Consider the following 16,285-nt stretch of genomic DNA (forward strand, 5'->3'; position numbering starts at 1 on the left):
AGAATAGGACCTATGTGGAGGACAGCCAATCCTTACATACTTTTAAAAAATACTTTCTCCATCTGTGGTGCTTTGAGTCTACGTAGATCAAGATTAGGTTGAATAAAGTTGCATAATTATTTATCATTTCTAATAAAGTTGGGAAGCCCAGCATGACTATACATCCTACACAGACCTGCCATATGCACAAGGAACTCGGAAAACAGAGAGAATTTAATTATGAGATGCCAAGTCTGGTCCCTCCAGTGCGTGAACAGAAACTGCACCATAAGAATAATAAGTCCTGTGCCCCATTCCTCAGCCTCCGACAGCTCTCCATATCTGCGTGTTCCAGGGGCATCGCACACCTGGGGACAGGTAAATCACTGCTCCGCTACAGCCACAGAGAGAGAGAGAGAGAGCGAGGGAGGGGGAGGACTGCATATCAGAGATATCCATCAATATTTTGTTTCGCTACAGCGTCGCCGCACGCTGTACACATACGGGGCCGAACTGGGCCCAGATAAGAGCGGCGGAGGGAAGTGGCAGGTTGGCGGGTTGGCGGGGGGAGAGCTCGTTCTCAGTGGCCGTCTCTCTCTCATGTTGTGTGGCGGATTCGGGGGGGTTGTGGGAGGCTGAATTGGGGGGGTGGGGGGGCGGGGAGTGACTCCGTACCGGCTGGCTGCCGCGTGTGATGATAACTAACAATGCCCGCGGGATCTAGTTAAAACCGCGCCACACGCACCGGAAAAAAAGCACTTTAATGCGGCCGCACTAAGGAAACCGTTGGCTTGGCCGGTGTGTGTGTGCGTGTGTGTGTGTGTGCGAGACGGGCACCGACTCATCGAGGGATTACGAAGACATTTGTTACACTCACTTCAAACAAAAAATGAAAAAAAAAAAAAATATGAAAAAGTCATTTTTAAGACTGCGGAAATTCTCCATTTTGTTTCCCTCAGCATTCAATTAAGCAGAAAGGGCGCTGGATGGGATCAAAGCGAGCAGCACGTCTGCAGTCTCTTCAGTCAGCAGAGCAGCACTTCAGAGTGTGTTAGGGTGCAGGCTGACTGCAGGACCCCTCAACTGCACTATGAAGGGCTAAAAACAGGCCGACTCCTCCTTCGTGTGATCACTGGATAGAGTAGTCCAAGTATTAGTGATAATTCTGAGGCTCCAGGCCTGTGTATGAGCCTGCAGATCCCCAGCGTGTGTGTGTGCGTGTGTGTGTGCATGCATGCGTGTGTAGATGTATGCTTGCCAATGTGCGCATGGGTGTGTGTGCGTGTGTGTGTGTGTGTGTGTGTGTGTGGATGTGAGTTTGTGTGCGTGTGTGTAGATGCGTCTGTGTGTGAATGCGTGCATGTGTGTGCCTGTGAGAGTGCCTGTGTGTATGTCTGTGTGTGGATGTGTGTGTGCGTGTTTGCGTGTGTGTATGTGTGTATGTCTGTGTGTGTGTGTGTGTGTGTAAAAGTGATAGATGAAACAGTCTCTCTTTGCTGTACATTTCAGCCCTTTGCCCCTCTTGGGGCAGCTCCCCTAAGGGGCATGCTGCGGTAATAACCTCCCCAGCCCTGCAGGGCTCTACACACACGTCCCCAAACACAGCCACGCCACAGCCAGGGAAACAAATGCACCGCTTTCACACTCTCACACAGTCATCTGGGCTTCTCTGTCCAAAACAAGAGAAATGGCCTCCAGTGCGCGCTCCACAGGTGGCACAGGACCCATGATGGAGCTCTCAGACCTGACCGTCACCTCACCTGACCGCACACCCTCACCTGCACACACACAGCGATATGGATGGGCAGGACAGGACACACACGCGCCTGTCGGACACGCAGCTTACACACGCAGCAGAGACACCATGCCAGACACACACAGCTCTGCGCAGACACACACAGACATGCACAGACACACACAGACATGCACAGACACACACAGACATGCACAGACACACACAGCCATGCTCAGAAATTCTGAAATTCACCCTTTCAGTTGCACAGTGAACAGAAGCACCATATGCGGAGTGACAACACTTGCAATCAGAGGGTCAAAGGTCAAGGACATTATTTAATTCTTCTTTAAATACAATGCATGAGCAGCAGAAAGCTCGGTGCTGTTACACAATGAAAATGACCCACTACAGGTCTGCAGTAGCACAGATTAATTTGTCTATGACATGCTTACAGGACAGCAGGCTTCCTTGCTCAACATGGGGGGCCTACTGCCAAACAAACCAGTAATAATTTAATTACGCTATGACAGCGATAATACAGTTTGGACAAAGCTCTTATCCTGAAACAAATGAGCTTTCCCCCTCCAGGGAGAAATAGAGAGAGGGACCAGTGGCACGAGGCCTCAGGTAGCTCTGTATTAATCTCATTGTAAAAGCCCTACCATTTTAATATTGCTACTCACACTGCATGCAATTATTCACAAAAATAAATTTAACACTGATAAAAAAAAAACTGCTCAGCCCCCCCTGGGGTCAGGTAACACGACTTCCGTGCTTTTATTGAGGAGACAAGGTGTTTATTAAGGACCTCGTCGGCCAGCTGCCGGAGATTTCTCACTCTGAGTAATCGTCCAATTAGGCGTGATTTCACGACGCGCGCTCACCCGGGCGAGCGGCACTGGAGCAGCAGAGGCTGCTGGGACACGCGTTAATGAATCCCGCCGAGACCCGCTGCCTTTAAAAAAGAAAGAGCGGGCCTGCCCCCGCCTCTCTGTCCCAAATCCTTTTAATGAGGCATTATAACTGGGGCTCACAAGTGAGACAGTCCCCTTTTTTTACCCTCTCTCCTGCTCTTTATTTCCCCACCAGTATCTCCTCCCTCGTTCTCTCCATGGCAAAAAAAACATAATGTATCGTTCTTGTAATTTCAGTTGTGAGAAACAGCTTCTTACTCAAAGAGAAAGGTTAGCTTAATCGTGATGTAGCGCCACTATTTGGACCCTGGCATTGGAAATGCATGTGTGCCGTTTTGCAAAAAAAAGGTCACCTATCACCACTCAAGCAACTTTTTAAAAATTATCCGCAGGGTGCAATGAGTACAGGGACGTCCTCTGCAGGATGGGGGGGGGGGGGGGGGGACCGTTGTCGTATCTCGTGTCTGAAGAGCTGACCTTCCCGCGTCTCCGTGGTAACCGATGCCTGCGATAACTAGCCCACCCGCCTCCCCGCTCTGTTGCCACGCGTGACAAGAGGATTCCATCATCGCCATAGTGACCAGTCACTCGCTGCACTGTGTACAGGTTGATGAGAGGGTCAGTTGACTGGCTGGTTTGAGTTAGCACCTGTGCTTAATCAGGACACGCCGAGGACCGGCATTCAGAGCTGGGCCCTAGAATGAGTTTTTTTCCCCCCATACTTTTCCATACCTTTAGAATGAATTTAAATTGTGCATCAAAAATAACCCTTTTTTAACCTGCCCCACTTTTCATTCATGGCCTTGCAATCAAGAAGTTGCACCCAGTCTATATTACTTCAATTTGCTTGCATCTTACCGTTAAAGTTGGCATGCCTAAAATAAAAAAATCAGGACTCGGAAGAGATCCTCTTAATTTGCCGAAATACATCAAGACTAACTGTGGAATGATCGCCTGTCCCAAGTGGCTCCATTACCTCTCTGCTGAAAATTCTGTCAGGATCATTACTTAGCACAAGATCCTGTACCAGGGTTTGGGGCTATGGAAGGGCGATAGATGGGATGTATTGGGGCTAAAGAGCACCATACATACGCTGCAGATTTAAAAAGACTTCACATCATCTTCCTTTTCCTCCATTTTTTTTAAACATTGGAGCATTGGGGAGTCAGTCTGTCTGTCCTTCACAATTTCTTAAGGGAGAAACACTAGCCACACACATGCACACACACGCTCTCTTTCCCACACGCATGCACGCACTCACAGACGTACACACACTCAGTCACACATACACAAATGGGCTCAGAAATAAACACAAACACACACACACCCACACTGTGCATACACACAGACACACAGTGCATAGACACCCCTGTGAGCAATTCGCACCTGCGGCAGGCTCACCTGCAGGCGCCAGCTCTCCCCCTGACCCTGTCATTTGCACATTAGAGCTCTGGAACATGCCAGGACAGGACTGAGCTCTGTCCACACCTCTCACCCCCCCCCCCACCCCCCCCCCCCCAATTTAAACCTCCACACTCACCCCAAAAGCTAGCCATTATAAAGGATACCTGCATTCACAACCCAAACCACCATAGTCTGCCCTTCCTCTCGTTCTCTTTCTCTGATAAAGAGCTGGGGGGGGAGGGGGGGTGAATGAAAGGGGGTGGTGACTAAGAGTCTGTGTATGACATGCTGACAGGGGTGCAGTTTCCCCACATTCATAATGGGATGGACGGGACCCTGTTTATGCCCCTTGGAAAACAATCCAGTACATTCCACGGCTTTGAGAAATACATCCTGGAATGTTTCTGGCTGGGGGGGAGCCATTTTATTCGTTTCATTTTTTTGTTTTTCCAAGTCTGTGCACTCTGGGCCTGCGTTGTTGAGTTCACACCGCCTTAAAAAGGATTATCCAACAGCACCACGGTCTGATTTGAATGAGAATAGGTGTGAATTTATTTTGTGGTGTTTGGATGTCCTCCCCTGGGTAAGCCTCAGAAGAATACTCTAACTCGGCCATCACTCAGAAAGACGAAGCACAGCTCCATTATTCCAGCCTGTTTATGTGAGCTTAAATTATCTGTGAAATTCTGCATGTGTTTGTTTATACCGCCTGAAGAAATGAATGATGTGCGGCGGGGACATGCATAGATGTCTCTTAAAAAAATTGATAATGAGTGGTAGGATGTGTGTGGATGTCTCATAAGACATTACTAATGTGCGGTAGGTTGTGTGTGGATGTCTCATAAGAAATTAACAATGAGCGGTAGGTGGTGTGTGGATGTCTCATAAGACATCAATAATGAGCGGTGAGTTGTGTGTGGATGTCTCATAAGGCATTAGTAATGTGTGGTAAGTTGTGTGTGGATGTCTCATAAGGCATCAATAATGAGCGGTAAGTTGTGTGTGGATGTCTCATAAGGCATTAGTAATGTGTGGTAAGTTGTGTGTGGATGTCTCATAAGGCATTAGTAATGTGTGGTAGGTTGTGTGTGGATGTCTCATAAGGCATCAATAATGAGCGGTAAGTTGTGTGTGGATGTCTCATAAGGCATAATAATGGCGGTAAGTTGTGTGTGGATGTCTCATAAGGCATTAGTAATGTGTGGTAAGTTGTGTGTGGATGTCTCATAAGGCATTAGTAATGTGTGGTAGGTTGTGTGGATGCCGCATAAGCCCTTAATAATGTGCAGAAGGCTCACACGTGTTCATTTCAAAGGTACTTTTTCCTGAACATTAATTCTGCCCGAGCCACTAACACATCTTAGCTTATTGCATCAACAACCTCAGACTCCAAAGCGACGCAGTGTCACAGTATGAAATTAGATCGCATTGTGTGCCGCTTGCTAATTATCCCAAAATAAATAGCCTCTCACTACAGACATTGTCAAGAGGTGTTAAGAAATACGGCAGTAAAATCCAAACATCGCCAGGGAAACAGCAAGTCATTCCAGCCCTAAGAGACCGATTCTACAAGACTGCTTATGAATACATCTGACCCGCACTTCAGGAGGTAAGGGGGGGGGGGGGGGTGGAATCTTTTAATAGTGTACATTTCCTATGGTGCCAAACTCCAGCTATAGCTCTTCGATCTCAGACTGGGACAGGGCAGGCTTCATTGCCCCATTAGAAATACTCAGCCAGAAAGCCACCCATAACCCCCCACTCCACCCCAATCTATCCAACCACAAATGTCACTGCCGCTGCCACCCCCCCCCCCCACCCAAAAAAAAAACACAGAAATAATGGGGTTTGAGTAAAGGGCCAGCACAAAAAGGTTTAAACATCAATGTGGGCAAGTCCATCTGCTGGGTCTGGTCTCATTATCTTTGAAAACCATTCACATGGATCGATCCCGCTACCAGGCAGGGTATTGATAAATAATTAAAAAGCTCTAAGTTTAATTTGGGGGAGCGGAGAGACGGGGGGGGGGAGCGGGTCTGGGGGGTCGGTTGGGCTGCAGATCGGTGTAATGACCCTGCCCCCGTGCCGGGGCGTGCCCGTCTGCCACTCGCCCTGTCCCAGGGGAACCAGCCTGCCAGGCCCGTCCGCCATAATCACCCAGATCAGTGCCATCTGGCCTGAACGAAAATCAATCGGACGCGTCCGTTTGGGCTTCAGAAGGGGAAATGAGGGGCCAAAAAGCGGCCATAGAGGGCCTTAGAAAGGCCTTAAAGTGGTCATAGAGTGGTCGTAGGGAGGACATAGAGGGGTCATAGAAGAGCTGTAGAGGGCAGAAAGCTAGTGTCGAGAAAGGTTGTAGAGCATGAGGATAGAGTCATGTAGAGGGGCCGTAGAGAGTGGTATGGCATAGAGCGAAGATGTATAAGAGAGGAGGACATACAGGGGTTGTAGAGTGGTCATAGAGGGGTCATAGAAGGCCATAGAGGCGTCACAGAATGGTTATAGAAGAGCTGTAGAGTGGTTTGACAGTGACTGACAGAGGGTTCCGGCTGGTGGACTGGTACAGGAAGGCCCCACTTCTGCAACAGTCTGCCATCTCCTCGAAGCTTTATTATCTCCTGCCACAGTTCGGATTCAGATTCATAAAAACTAATCCTTCATAATTTACAGTTTAAAAAGCAGCCCCCATGGCCAGTACTCAGCTGGAGTAAGAGAGGCAGGGAAGGGGACTTCCTTAACTGGCAACCTCCCCCCCCAAATTACACAAAATAATTCGACAGATTAGCAAGTCATTTTCCAATGAAATCTGGACACAGGTGCCAAATCACAGACCCAACACAGCAAGGTGGGCAAACAGCTGAGAAGGCTGGCCTGCCTGTCTCTCTGCAGGCCAATGGCCTGCCAAGTAATTATATTAGCCAAACAGCCATTAATTTGGGCCGGGACGATGGTTTTCCCCCCACAAGGTTAGCGAACTCTCCTCTCTGCGATGAATTATTCACAGTGCGGACACCGCGTCGATGACATCACCGGTTTTAAAGAGACGACCGGTGACCCATTTTTGTGCAGATGTGCCTCTTTGAGCTCCAGCAGCGAGAGCGCATTAGTGTGCATCATGGTCCTCCACGAGCTAATTTCACTCAGGCAAATAACCGGTCCCCATTTGTGAGGGGAGCCAGGGATTTAAATGGGGCCTAATGGCTGAACAGCAGCGTCAGTGGAAGCCGACAGGTTGAGGTTTTAAAGTGAAGGGTCCGACTACATTTACTCACTTTTTTTTTTTTTCACAGTCTAAAATGCTGTACTTGCATTCATCCCTGTGATGTGAGGACAGTGTCGCCATGGCGATTACAGAAAAAAACAGGGCGACCGTTAAAAATGCCTGCATTTAAATTTCTGCTTGAGCCTAAATTGATAACCAAACACCAAAGTGCAACATCAAAGGCCACTGATCTATCAAGTCACAGATTGTACTGTAGGAAATTGGCCAACATTAATATTTAATACACAGCATTTTAACATAAATGCCAGACAAAACCCATTGGAAATTATTTCTAATTCAAATTGATTGCATGTCAATAGCACTTAAGGGATTGCATCAAGCAGGATAGGTCCTGCTTGAATATGCATATTGCAATTTCTGAAATACCTATGGTCTGATTTAAAATCCCTTTATCCTGACTAATGTGTACAGGCACACTGAATTAATATCCTACAATATGAGGAGAGCAATCTGCATGAGGTGAAACAGCTATGCTGTCTATTTAATATAAGGCAGCGATAGACAAAACAAAAACCATTTTGAAGCAATGCATTCAGAGGGGTTTACAGTGATGTATTCAGCACAGTTTACTGCTACCGGTCCACTGCTTTCAGACACCTGAAGGGTAGCCATGCCGAACGGCCCTTTGCAATGCCCTCCCTGATCTGCAGTAACAGTGAAGCGATAACACCAGGAGTCCCAGAGCCTTCCCCCCCCCCAACCTGCCTGTGTAACTGGGGGTACAAAGCCAGGCGCTGAACCATACCCCCATTTTTGGGGGTGAACAGGGATGTGCCGGAAGGCCAGCTGAAATCAGGGCACAGGGCCTCACCGCCTTCGCAAGAGGCGAATCACATGCGCTGTTCCGTCTGTCCCCACCCCCAGTGCCTACAATAGACCAATCATATGCGCCATTCCATCTTTCCCCACCCCCAGTGCCTGCAATAGACCAATCATAAGCGCTGTTCCATCTGTACCCAAACCCAGTGTCCATAACAGACCAATCATATGCGTTGTTCCATCTGTCCCCAGCCCCAGTGCCTGCAATAGACCAATCATATGTGTTGTTCCATCTGTCCCCAGCCCCAGTGCCTACAATAGACCAATCATACGCGTCGTTCCATCTGCACCCAAACCCAGTGTCCATAACAGACCAATCATATGCGCTGTTCCGTCTGTCCCCACCCCCAGTGCCTGCAATAGACCAATCATATGTGCTGTTCCATCTGTCCCCACCCCCAGTACCTGCAGTGGACCAATCATAAGCGCTGTTCCATCTGTCCCCACCCCCAGTGCCTGCGATCAGCACACATCCCAGTAATGCATTCAATTCCATTAAAACCTCAAATAAGCTCACCGCGGAAGAAGACGAATCCATCAGCACCAGACTCATGAAGACAATCTTTTGTTTCCTCTCCAGCGAGGGAGATGACAGGGTCTGTAAACAGACAGACAGGGAGAATGATATCAGACGTTTGGGTATGAGATGGAAAAGAAATGAATAAATCAGAGGACAGAGTAGGTCCAGCCTTCAGCGAGGGGGTCTGTGCTGGCTAATAGCTCAATTACTGATGTTAATTAAAGAGTGTTAAGGGCTTGTAGAACAACACATAGTGTTTAGTACTGGAGGGGTGTCGCTCCCCCTACACCCCCCCTCCTCCCCAAACTCAAACACAGCCCCTGTGGTCATTTTTTCTCCTTTAACCTTGATTGCAGCTATATTTTTTCCACCGTTTGGTTTTGTTTGGTTGTGTAACGTTCTCCGTGTCTGTGTAATAATGTGCAATCTCATCCAGACAAGCCCCATATATCTCCCCCCTCCCACTCCTATGCCCCCCCCCAACCCAACCCCCAAAAAAGCACATTATGGCTCTTAATGCGATAGGTCGCTGCTTCGAAATTTCGCAACCAAACAGCTGACGGAGTGATCGCGCTTTCATTATTACACGAGCAAATCAAATTCAACAAGGCACCCGCAGCTTTACGACACCGTACATAAAAGGCATATTTCACCCATTTTAATTTAGCCGTTCCGCAGAGAAAATGAAACCTTCGGCAAAACAAAGCAGGCTGTGCACTCCTCAGTCCAGTTCTGCACTGAGGTGCTGCTGGAAAAGTTCTAAAAGTCTAAGAACTGCCAGCTGTGATACACCGAAGCATTTTATATACACCAAATTTGGTGCAAACCACAACTTTGTGTGTCAATTCCGTAATTGCCAGTAATTTATGTTTGATTGCATGCAAATGTACATGTCATACCATACAAGTATTAGTATTTAGAGATTGGGTTTCAGGCAAAACTTATGGTTAAATACACGCGTAATTTTGTAAATTGCAGTATTTCTAGCATTGGTGATTGTACATACAATGTCACATCACAGTACTAATTGCAATCTGATTGCACGAGAAATTACACACTGTGGATAATGAAGTGGAGGTTGATTATGAATGTCCACAGTGCTACAGACTGAAACCCCAAACACTGAAATTCACCCAGATGCAAAAAGGGGCGTAGCAATGAGATCAGATATGCTGGCATTGGATGAGTTCTGATTGGCTCATTGCTGCCTGTCAATTACCCTCATGCTTACAAGCTGTGTTGAAAGCTCACAGCCTGGACGGTCTAACCTAGTATCCGTCATTACCGAAGACGGTGTTCCACCCTTATTCGCAGAGTACGAGTGTGCACTGCTGAGTGTTATATTCTCAGGGCTGGACGTGTAGCATGCCTGCGGAGGTTTAATTGGGCAAACGGAACCCTGCTGCAGAAGGTTCTCCCCCTGCGAGGGTTAAAAAAAAAAAGGAAAAAAAAGGTAATGAAAGCCTCCAGCGTAGCCTAGCGCTGCCTTCAGAATCCAGCTGATTCTATTAATTTTGCAGTAAAGTGATGGAAATACTGCCCCTTTCCAATAAGGGCCGGACAGCTTTAGCACCGTGTCACCCTTCCCGGGGCTCAGAGCGAGCCGGCGGAATTAATACAGAACGAATTTCGCCCCCCTCCACGCATCCCCCCCCGCCCCCTACCGTCGCCGGCCCGGGCTGCTCGCGGCCGGCCAGTGCAGCGAGAGGAAATCGCGTCCCGCACCCGACGACCGCCACGTTGCCGGGCAGCGCGTAGAGAGGGGTCAATCGCTTATTTTTTTTTGGCGTTTATCGGGGCGCGATTCGCAAGACCCGCCATTTCAAGATTTGGTTCGGCTTTTTGTTTTTTTTTTCCGGCCCAGATGCTGACAGCGGCGACTGCTTTAATACAAAAAACACGCTGGCCGAGTAAAATCAGTGCCAGAGAGAATGTGCCGGCACAGGGAGAGAGGGGGCGGGGGGGGGGGTGAGTCGTGGGGCACTGGCACATAATTGAGGTGTGTGCGGATCTCTCCTTGCACGGGAGGGGCAGTCAGGAAACGCTGTGGTCCTGTGACCATAATGGGACTGGCATGGGATTGTAACAGAACCGTAATGGGACTATAATGGGACCGTAACGCAATGTAACAAGACTGCAACAGCATTTTAATGGGACTGTAAAGGGACCGTCATGATATTGTAATGGGCCTGTAATGGAACTGTAAAGGGACTGTAATGAGATTGTAATGGAACTGTAAATGGACTGTAATGAGATTGTAATGGGCCTGTAATGGAACTGTAAAGGGACTGTAATGAGATTGTAATGGGAACATAACGCCATTGTAACAGGACTGAACCTAACTGTAATGGGGACGTAAAGGGACTGTAATCAGATTGTAAGAGGATCGTAACCGGATCGTAACAGCATCATTACGGAAGTGTAATGGACCTGCATTGGACTGTAACACAATGTGAAGGTAAGGGGGTCATATTGAGACTGTAACAGGACCGTAATGGGTCACAGTTTCCCCACACAAGGGGACAGCAGGCCCTGATAAAGAGTAAAAGCACCACAAACTTATAAACGATTAAGTGAATCCCACCAGAGACCAATACTGGAAACAAATAATGCAAAAACAAATACTGTATGATGAAGACCCAGGCATCTCTTAGATGCCAGCAGAAGCCATGGACAGCCTGTGTAGGCCGGTGCCAACTCAAACACTGCTGTGTTCAGCTCAGGCCTGTTCAGGCACGTGGGACTGAAAAAAAATCTGCTCCTATGTATGAGTGGGCAGAAAAAAAAAATAATGGCTTGCATTCATACGGCTCTTCTCTGACACTCAAAGCACTTTGCAGTGATGGGGGGGGGGGGGGGGACTCTCCACAACCACCACCAAAGTGTAGCATGCACCTGGGTGGTGTACGGTGGCCATTTTGCACCAGAACACTCCCCGCGCATACACAAAATCAAGGAGGGTGAGTGGGTCCTGTCGAAACTGTTCGTGTATGTCATTAACAAACCTCCCCCCCCCAACCCCCAAAACCAGTCCAGTCCACAGGAGTGACCATCCTGTGAGACAGTGAAAAAAGAAATAAACAAAAAACTGGTCTGCCAATTACCTGTGCGTACCTGTGTGAGCAATGTCTTCATATGTAAGCAGGACCAGGGGCACCTGATTACCTAATCTGTCCATGGCCTAATGATTCTGGAGACTGATTGGTCTTCTGGAGTGTTGATTGGTTGAGAGTGTGTGTGTGGGACAACCCCTCAGTTCAAGGCATATTTCAGATTTATATTGGCATCTTTGTTTTAGCCATCGGTAGGATTGTGCCAGCTTTGTGCACCAAACACAAAAAAAACTGCTATTTCTACCAATCTTTCCTCATGCAGGAAAAAAAATAATTATCAATAAAGCTCCATTGATGAAAACCTGGCGATGGATCTCAAAGCTGCAGATATTTAAGGCAGACAGCCAAAGCTATTAAGCGGGCCAGTCACAGAGTTTATAATCCTTCTTTAAGACACGTACTCCATCAGGCTAAAGACTAGCATGCATACTGGTGCCATTTGTGTCTCCATAACAAGCAAAGGGTTAAATGCTGTGCTCCCACATTAAATGATTCAAGCAATATCCACCACAGCATTGGAATACCTGCAGGCCCAGCCAATCAGATCCTCCTCTGCTCAGACTACAGCACACACACACATTCACTGTGTTTCTTTGTGCTGAAGTTTCAACTGTAGGGAGAATCACCGGCTTGTGGAGCTAAAACAGATCCGGGCAATACTAGAAATGTAGCATGAAATTGTTACTGCAAACAGCCACCAGTCATTACATAAACACTGCGAAAATGTGTTTCCACCTAGCACAGACAGACGCACTCATGCAGACAGACACACACACACACACACATACACACAAACACATGCAAATACATGCACGCACATACACACGCATGCACATGCGCACACACAAAGTGTGTGTGTGTGCAGGATTACAGGTCTTGCAAGATTACACAACTGCACATTTGGTCACAAAATGTTGATTAATCCAAAAAATATTAATGGGCAACACTGTTCCATTATGTTTTGAGAAAGAGGAGTACTGAAAGGAGAGAGAGAATTAGAGGGAGAGGCAGAAAGAGGGGGAGGGAGAAAGAATCCTATTTAATGTTAAGGACCCAGTTTTTGAGCAGCATTGAAGAGAAATGTAAATAGCAGGATTGAAATAACATGACAGCACACTAATCACATTTACAAACTGTATTAAATCTGTCCATTGTATTTGCCATACTAAGGACTAGTTCCCATGTAATTGTCATTGTAACCAATGTTGTCGTACAGTAGACTTCAGCCGCAGTGATATAAGGTGACTGCCGAGCTTATTATTACTTTTTTATTACACCGTATATGTTTATTAAAACAATCTGTCATGCAGAACAGGACTACGAGGAACGGAACATTAAATTCTGCTGCACTCTGGCCATTGTAAATGAGTTACAATAAAATAAATGGAGGGGGGCCCGGGGTCTGACAGCATAGCTGTGTGTAACAGCCTGCTGCTTCATTTCATTTGTTGACCATTTCCTGTTGGGGCCTTCATTTCATTTGATGACCATTTCCTGTTGGGGCCTTCATTTCATTTGATTACCATTTCCTGTTGGGGCCTTCATTTCATTTGATGACCATTTCCTGTTGGGGCCTTCATTTCATTTGATTACCATTTCCTGTTGGGGCATTCATTTAATTTCATTACCATTTCCTGTCAGGGCCTTCATTCCATTTCATTTGATGACCATTTCCTGTCAGGGCCTTCATTTCATTTGATGACCATTTCCTGTCAGAGCCTTCATTTCATTTGATGACCATTTCCTGTCGGGGGTATTCATTTCATTTGTTGACCATTTCCTGTTGGGGGCCTTCATTTCATTTGATGACCATTTCCTGTTGGGGCCTTCATTTAATTTGTTGAACATTTCCTGTTGGGGGCCATCATTTCATTTGATGACCATTTCCTGTTGGGGGTATTCATTTCATTTGTTGACCATTTCCTGTTGGGGGTCTTCATTTCATTTGATGACCATTTCCTGTTGTGGCCTTGCCATTACTGGAGGTTAGCAAGACAGTCCTGCGGTGCCTGGCCAGTACGAGAGGCCGACAGAGCTGGAGGGAATGTCAGCTGCTGCTCTAATCTTAAATGCACTGACTGATCTGAAAAATAAACCAGAACACATTTTTGTGTGCTGGCCTGTCACTTAATAAAGGTCCTTTTTTAATTTTTTTATTTTTCTTGACAGGATAGGGGGAAAGTTCACTTGGATCGAGAGTCGGGAATTTTCAGTCCCGAGTCATTCCGAGAGAGAGGGAGAGAGAGAATCCCTCTGATTTGTGCTGGCACGAGGACAGCTTGTTTCTCTTTTTTCAGTAAAAGTCTCTTTAGGGGCCATTCTGTATTTTTGACACAGAAAATAGTCTTTAGCACTTTAGAACTCAGAGCTTTTTAGCTTTAGCGGTTGGAGAGGTTATCACCATGGCTACAGCACCCCATGCACACAATTTCTGCAATCCTTTACCGTCAGACGGACAGTGGAGTCTGCCCCCCACACACACCACCCAATACACACAAAAACACGCGAACACTCATGAACATGCGCATACACACACGCGCGCACACACACACTGCACATGCGCACGCACACACGCACACACACACGCACACACCGCACAGGGCTAAAGGAGTTAATGGTGCCAGTGTCACTGAAGCCTGATTAAATGAGTTTCTTCATCCTGCAGTAAAACAGGAACACAGGGTCTAGAGCTCCTCTTTGGGGTGAGCGTTCCATTAGCTGTGACATCACAGCTGGCCTGGAATCACATAATTAAAACTGCCGCTCCAAACTAACTCCTGTGCAAATCCTCCTACAGCTATAATCGCCATGCCAATCACAGGTATTACTTCTTAATTGCCCTCCCAAAATAATGATTGCATGCAAACAGTAAGTAGAAATACTTATAGGAGGTCACTCCTATTGACTCTGGGGGGGGGGGGGGGTTTGATTGTGATGGGTCGTGGGGGGGCTGAATGTGGGCAGAGGGGTGGCTATGTAGCTGCGGGGGCCAGGGTACCCTACCCCAAAATGCTCTTGAGCCCGAAATGTATCTATGACAATACACCATCAGACCATCCTAAGCATTACCCCCCCCACCCCCACCCCCTCCCCAGATTCCACCCTCAGTGACTTTCCATAAAGGCTTTCAGTGTCTTTACAGAAGCCAAATTCACAAAGCAAAGAAAATGTATTAGTGTTGCAAGTAAACATTAAATATAATTATTGGCCTTCCACACACCCCCCCCCCCCCAACCCTGGTGACCAATAAAGTCATTGCAGTTCAGTGAGAAACGGCTGCATGCTATTTTATTAACTTGGCACAGCCAAGGGAAAGTGGGTGGGAGTATGCAAATACATTTAGATAAACAACCTAAGTGCAAATGGACGTTCATTTTACTTATCACACTGCAGCTAAATGGAACTAGACACAAAAAAACACAGCAGGAACTATTTATACTCGACTCTGAGAGAGGCAACAAGAGGCTTTTAGGCTCAGCCTGTAATGGGGGGTGATAAGGCTTTGGAGAATGGGGTGAGTTCTACAAGTTCGGCTCTCCTGGTCCTTCAAAAAAAAAAAAGAGCCACTCATTGTCTGCAGTTCTCCTACGTGGCCAGCAGGGGCAGTTACTGTACCACTCCATCTTGACATACACCCCACCACTGTATAACTCCCAAGCCTACACCCCCCATGCCAATCTCCATGGTAACGACTCAGTCCAAAGCAGAGGGGCATGACAGGCTTTTGATTACCCCAGAAGAAGAAATAAAATGCTAAATTGGGCAAATGAAGGTGCTGAGTGGCATTTTTGAGCCTGCTCTCCACTATGGGTCAGTTTTGTTCGAAAAATAAACACTACAACATCACTTTGAGAGCATTACAATTCTTGTACCTGGCATCGTTATTTTCCAAATATGAGTTATTCACACGGGACTGTTTTTTTGTTTGTTTTGTGTTTCCATACAATAGATGAAATTCCTGGGAACACATTGTAAACATGTTTCCAGCTTACAGATACAAAACCATGCAGGACTGCGGGTCTGGAATATTCTCGTTCGACATCTGAAAACTGCACCATCTGCAGGGAGAAATGCTGAAGGACACCAGCACGTCAATCAGCGACATCAATTTAATTAGCATAATTATGTGACTCATGAAGCATCGATTGGCTGTCAGAGACTCCAAAATTCCGCTTGTCGTACAATATCGGTATTGTGTGCGATACATAAACCAAGGATTCAAAGGGTACAATGACAGCGCTGTTTTAGACACTTATCTAATTTCTTACTCATTTCTTGGCCTTTATTTGGTGGCTTTTAGGTCACTCATGGATTTACTCAATCGTATTTTTCTCCAGGGTTCTTAAGATCTGTTTTTGGGACATTACATTTACACTACAGGCATTTAGCAGACGCTCTTATCCAGAGCGACTTACACAACTTTTTTACATAGCATTTTTACATTGTATCCATTTATACAGCTGGATGTATACTGAAGCAATTTCGGTTAAGTACCTTGCTCAAGGGTACAACGGCAGT

The 16,285-nt window shown here is 46.9% G+C and overlaps 1 protein-coding gene across 1 annotated transcript in view; it reads right to left on the bottom strand.

The window, feature by feature from the left end:
* Positions 1 to 8,649: 8,649 nt before the first annotated feature.
* Positions 8,650 to 16,285, bottom strand: part of LOC135242193 (uncharacterized) — a 96,543-nt gene continuing 88,907 nt past the window's right edge. Inside the window, exon 11 of the mRNA XM_064313160.1 lies at positions 8,650 to 8,732. The gene's annotated coding sequence lies outside the window, so the exon portion shown is untranslated. The remainder of the gene's footprint in view (positions 8,733 to 16,285) is intronic.

This window comes from Anguilla rostrata, chromosome 16 (genome assembly GCF_018555375.3).
Source record: "Anguilla rostrata isolate EN2019 chromosome 16, ASM1855537v3, whole genome shotgun sequence".
Classification (NCBI taxonomy): Eukaryota; Metazoa; Chordata; class Actinopteri; order Anguilliformes; family Anguillidae; genus Anguilla; species Anguilla rostrata.